The sequence below is a fragment of the Rhipicephalus sanguineus genome, chromosome 9, assembly GCF_013339695.2.
Source record: "Rhipicephalus sanguineus isolate Rsan-2018 chromosome 9, BIME_Rsan_1.4, whole genome shotgun sequence".
Taxonomy (NCBI): Eukaryota; Metazoa; Arthropoda; class Arachnida; order Ixodida; family Ixodidae; genus Rhipicephalus; species Rhipicephalus sanguineus.
In genome coordinates this window covers 11710652-11716651 of record NC_051184.2, presented here as the reverse complement: position 1 = coordinate 11716651, position 6000 = coordinate 11710652, and the positions used below count along the sequence as shown (strand labels likewise).

Sequence of the window (6000 nt, the reverse complement as noted above, 5' to 3'; positions counted from 1 at the left end):
TTCACAGCAAGCTTTGTGGAACGCACCACCATAGACACTGACGCAATCCGCAAGGCGGGCATCGCAGTCCAGACCTCAGACTCCGCGCCTGGACACACCTTACGACATACCTTTCTCCAGACCAAGACCACCTGCGGGCCACCCAAGCCGATGACGGGGACCCGAAGCTCATCATCACTTGGAAACGTGGAGACTCCGGCTCCTCTAATGCCTGACACGCGTGCAGTGCACAAGCCGAACGAGCCCATGACAGCAGATGGTCACCTTGCGCCGAGTGGGAACCGGGGAGACCCCCCGGAGGCCGGGAGGCCCATCGAGGCCAGGGAGACCAATACAGCTGCAGACATTGAAGACATGCCTCTGCTATCTAAGTGTTACGCTCCCGCGACGCCAGCGCAAGACGTTTCCTTGCATACACATCTGTCACCTCTGTGCGACGCTAAAGTTATGGACACTGATGACTCGGCAGCGCTGAACCTTCTCCCGAGGTCGCGCAACAAGGGTCATCCACTAGCGTCATTTCCTGCCGCTCAGCCTGTTAAGTCACAGCGTGACCAAGGCCTTCAACGACCACCCCGACACAGCCAATGTCGCCCTCCGGAATGCTCGGCAGCTCGGCAGGACAAGTCGCGGCGTATACAACACCGACCACCACGACACAGTCAATGCCGCCCGCCTGAACTACGTTTCGCACCTCATCAAACCACGTCACTGCGTGGCCGAGATCGGCCACCTAGATGCAGCCAGTGCCGCCCACCAGAGACACTGTCGGCAGCTGCGGCCGCTCGCAGTCGTGGCCGAGTGTAATGACGAAGAACGACACCGGGACTCTGGCGCGAGGGCAGGATGCGCGAAGAAGAGAAGGAGAGAAAGACGAGGTTCAGAATAGAACAGCCGGCCTAGTGAACAGGCGTTGTGTCTATTTCCCTGTCTCGTTCCTCGACACCACTAATAAATCATCTTTTCACACCCAACCAAAACTGCGAGCATTCTTCAATGCCCCTGTTCATTTCGGTTCAACTTCACGTTCCTCGTTAGTGTCCCTTTAAGGTCACTAAATGGCTGTGAGTACCAGACGCCCAAGCGGGAAAATTACAGCAGAAAACATTATATGCACATGCTCACTAGCTCGGGAGAGAAGGCGGACAAAGAACATCGACTTCACTGTCGGCTTCAATGACGCGGTCAGCTATAGAACGATGCTTCTTTTTCTGCTAATACAGCTGAAGATTTCGCGTTTAATGTTTCACGTAAACGCTTTATGGTGGCTTCATGAGATGGCATCAGCGTCATCTGGCCGATATAGGCTCCGGGTGAGGCACAAAACACAACAAAAAAATGGCCGAGGGTACTGTGAGTGAACTAGATAAGGAGTGTCTCTTCTTCCGGCAGCCGAAAAAAACTTCAGAAAATAATTCCACTTGGCAGTCGCGTCATATTGGTAATCGTAAACATTGTCCTCATTCGTGGTACATTTCCTCACAAAGCATTGTTTTCTTGTTAACACACACACACACACACACACACACACACACACACACACACACACACACACACACACATATATATATATATATATATATATATATATATATATATATATATATATATATATATATATAAGTATAAAAGTATATGCGCCTTCATAAAAACAACTGTTTATTTTGTCTACGTTTCGACGGGAGCCCCGTCTTCTTCAGGACATTATGTCCTGAAGAAGACGGGGCTCCCGTCGAAACGTAGACAAAATAAACAGTTGTTTTTATGAAGGCGCATATACTTTTATACTTATAACCTTGCGGCAACCGAAGTTACTCTTCCGTATTTAAGCCTTATATATATATATATATATATATATATATATATATATATATATATATATATATATATATATATATATATATACATACACGTGTGTTTGTGCGCGCGCGCGTGTGTACACGCAAACAGACACGATGCGACGTCAGCCCACAGCCACACATCAGATATACTTCCGGAGCCCCTGAGCATTGACCTTTCACTATGACTAAAATGTTGTTTGCCTTTAGTGTCCCTTTAACAAAGAAATAAGAGATATAAATACGCCGATACCACGTGCACGCTAATCCTTAACAAATAATCGAAACAAGAAATATACACACTGAACAAATATGAGGAAACGTTAAACGGGTACGCGATGAATATTTGCACGGAAATGTCGCGTTCCTCAAAGGTTACAAAATTGGTTTGAGTAGCAATTTCTGATGGCAGCTTATTCTGCGAAACTATCGTTCGGGGAATGAGGGAGTTTGCATATAGAATGACATGTTATCTCGAAGATATGGTCTGCGCGTGGAATTTGGAAAGAAGGTGGTTGAAAGATCCGATGAAGGTATGCATGACGAAGTCGTCAAGGTCCTCTACTTTTGCATGCAAACCAGTTGATTTTAATGAGAGATCATGTCAATAGCCATTTATCCTCTCACACATCAGCGCTGAATTACCGGTGAAACACGTTTTCGAGCTCGTGTCCTCAGCTAATCATTATTAGCTGCGAGCATGTTGTGCCGGCTGGAAAACGAGGATCGACGGCTGCGCTATGAGCGTAGAAGCGGCCGCAACACGTTTTCATTTCCGGACCGCAGCACTGGCCCAAAAAGCAGGGAAGGTGGCCGCGATGCGTGTCTGCTTGATTAACCTGCCGCAGTGCTTTCTGCTGGGAGGGGATTGACGCGGCGCACAACAGGCCACTGAAACCAAACGAGAGATACAAGCGCAATGGAGGAAAGCGCACAAAATAAAAATGCCGCCCCGACACCCCACGCCGCGAACAGACGGGAGCCGAGAAAGCTGCTGCGGACGATGGCTCCTGCAAGCAGCAGCGCTTCTTCTTTTGGGGGACCTTCTGCCCGCCATGCCTCGGGCTGGGAGAGAACAGCTCTCATCCAATCGGATTGGCCGGAACAACGCGTCTTCCGAAGCCGCGCTGCGTCGTTGCCTCAGAGTGGCTCTCGCGCTGCGAGCGAGGAGGCGGCGACGACGGCGGCGCCTCTGGCGGACACTTCTCTTTTCGGGGATCGTTGCGGAAGCAGACGGGGCCTGCCCGACAGTGTTTTGTTGTGTGTGCGCGAGTTTCAAGTCGGTGTCGAGGCGCTGCTCGCGACGTGTTTCCATTTGCCAGCACAATCAACTCTTCCGATGCGTCCGAGGGCTCATCGGCGACAACGGTATTGCGCGCCCGAGTGTGTGACAGTGAGTGCGCGGCCAGTGACGCGCTGCATTTCGCGTCAAGGTGTATGCGCCTAGAGCAGGAGGCAATCCCCGAGCGAACAACAGGTAGGCTCCATCGACAGGCTCGGCATCGGCCGGCCGCTCTTCTTTGTTCGAAATGACAGCCAACACCTGAGAGCTCCTTGCGGCACCAGGATTTTAACGGCAGCCCTCCGAGGATAAACAACTGATCAGATGCCCGTTGCACACCAGGTGAGAAAGAAAGGCACTTGACGGGCATTCTGATGTTGCCGTCATATTCTTCTGAGACCGCACATGGCCTGAATGTTGTAGGAAACTAATCATTGTTGCTTCAACTATCAGTCCCCTGGCTTTCTTATTCACGGCAGCCCTAGACGAAGTTGCGTGCATTATTTAAAACCTGCTGATAAACGCCCGAGCAGCACGGGCATTGTCGAAAGCGTGACGCTGTTCGCTTATCGCGATCTGCGTAGATCGAGTCGTCCTGCTGCGATCCTCGACATGCGCTTATCAGATTCAGCTTTCTCGTTTAACATAACTTTAATGGCAAATGAGGCTGTAGATGAAAAAGACTACGCGCATAGTCGCAACATCGACGAAGCGCGCGTAGAATCCATCACTCGAGGCGCTTCGCGACACTGTTGACCTACGAGAGATTGCGATGGTCGCTTCGCACCGTGTCTGAGTGGGCAGCCTAGTGGACGCTTTCCGCAGCATCGTCAGGTCGCGATGAACCATGCGGCAACATGGCCAGGACCACCGTTTCAAAGGAAGGCAACAATGACCAGGGCTGTGTCGGCCAAATGCCGCCCTGGACTGCGTCTATTGACTAATACTGGCCGGAATTGACGGAGCAGAGTCGCTAAAAGGCGCGCACTCAGAGCGCGAAGAAATGCGACAAGCGTGGCAGTGCCTTGTAGACGCAGTGTGTCTCGTGAATATTTCTCAGTTGCATCGAATGAAATTTCATTTATTGGGCACAAGCTTGCACGAGTTGACCAACGACGCCGGCCGCCATGGGCCGTGCGGGGCCAGCAGCAGGGCGTTTCTGGGTGTGCAAACCGGTTCTCCTGCGGCCCTGTTTCTCCCAAGCATATTTGCGGCTGCTGCCACGGCGGCCTCCTCAACTAACGGCACGACTTCCTAACCACAGATGTGTGCAGCACGCAGCTCTCATTGCACTTTTCCTGCCTAAGCTTCGAAAGTGTCAACGGGCGCTTTAGGAACTGGAAGTGGCCAAGGGCCACAAATGTTCGTTGGGGTAGCGAGTGCCTGTACGCTCCTGGCATTCTACGCCTGCAATGTTTTCGTTACCCTTCTGTCGCCATCCTAACCTGTCCACATATGTGCCTATCGACGATGGGTGCGGACATCTTTCTTTTTATTATTATTATTGCCACGTCTATCAGCGTCTCGTGAATGCAACCTAAGGTGTTTGGAAAAGTACACACATACTCTGTAGTACGGGACATGAGCAGACGATCGAAGCCGACCGGGGAAAGGTAGACTGCATCGACGGGAGGAACGGCGTCGTCGTCGGCCGTTTGCGTAGCCTGGTAGCAGAACTTGTTTCGCTGGCGCGTCCACTGCCGGTGCAATTATCGCCGTATGACTCTCCAAAAGCGCCTTTTATCGCTCGTGTAGTCTTGGGCAGTAACTAGTTACTAGTAACGCGTTACCGGTAACTAGCTGCTTTTTTCACTAACTTGTAATTGTAACTAGTTACTTTTAAGTTAGAGGAACTTGTAACTGTAACACTGTTACTTTTTTACACACTGTAACGGGAAATCGCATTACAGTTACTGTTCCATATCCTCTCCACCTTTCACCTTTCCACAACACCGCTCCCCAAGCAGTTTGGGAGAGACTAATGGTACATTCGACTGGTCGTTTGAGAGCGCTCTCACTGTGTTTGAAACTGTTGAATTCAACAGCTTTTCAACGAGAACAAGCAGGTATGCAAGTCATCTTTCTCCTTCCTGATCATGTTTTGACCCGATCATGTTAGTAGCAATGGTTAGTTGCTATTTTACACACTTTTTTCAGCGCCTGCGGAGCGCTCGAAAACGACCAGTCGAATGTACCACAAGTTCACGTCCATTTTTTTTTTTTTTCGACATGTATTCTTTTGGTCTCTTGAGCTGCTCTTGGTGCACCGGTGAATCATTAGGACGCCAAGTTTAAAGTCTCCTTCGTCCGAGGATCCGAGCTAATCGTGTTTGAGAGGCGGCTAGAAAGCAGCAGAACGCAAAACGGTTGAGAGCCAGAAATACCGTGAACTAGCGAATAATTTTTTTTAAAACCTCTTTGGAACTGATTGTAAAAGGTTAACTCCGACTCGCAGTTTTTTCTCGCCACCCAACTGCGTTCGCGAGCCAGCGTCATCGCATTGTTTAAGCTATGTCCAGTTGTCCAGCAGTGTTCAAAAAGCTCTGTTCTAGAACGCGTTGCATGAGTTGCTTTAGCAATGTCCCGTTTGTCGATCCTTTCCTGCCCGTTTCGCCGATGTTAGGTCGCGTCGCAATCCCCGCATCGTGCTTGTAGATTTTCACGAACACATGTTCCAAGGAGAGCTTTGCGCCCAGCGGACACACGTACAGAGCTCTCCGAACAGAGTCTATACACCTTGAACAAAGGAAACAGACCCAATGGTCGTTGTCTTCACTCGTGACGTTCCGCTTCGCATGCGCTTCTGGGCATCGCTAATAAACGTGATAATGCTGTCGTTCCAGAGCGTCAACTACGCTTTCCACTTCTAGTGTCCAAGGA

At 50.2% G+C, this 6000-nt stretch overlaps 1 protein-coding gene across 3 annotated transcripts in view; it reads left to right on the top strand.

The window, feature by feature from the left end:
* Nucleotides 1-2338: 2338 nt before the first annotated feature.
* LOC119404592 (adhesion G protein-coupled receptor L1) overlaps nt 2339-6000 on the top strand; it is a 219098-nt gene continuing 215436 nt past the window's right edge. For 2 of the 3 annotated variants that reach the window (XM_037671145.2, XM_037671143.2), the window contains exon 1: nt 3054-3462. The gene's annotated coding sequence lies outside the window, so the exon portion shown is untranslated. Of the gene's footprint in view, nt 2372-3053; nt 3463-6000 lie in introns of those variants that run through there. The other variant, XM_037671144.2, reaches the window with a different exon arrangement.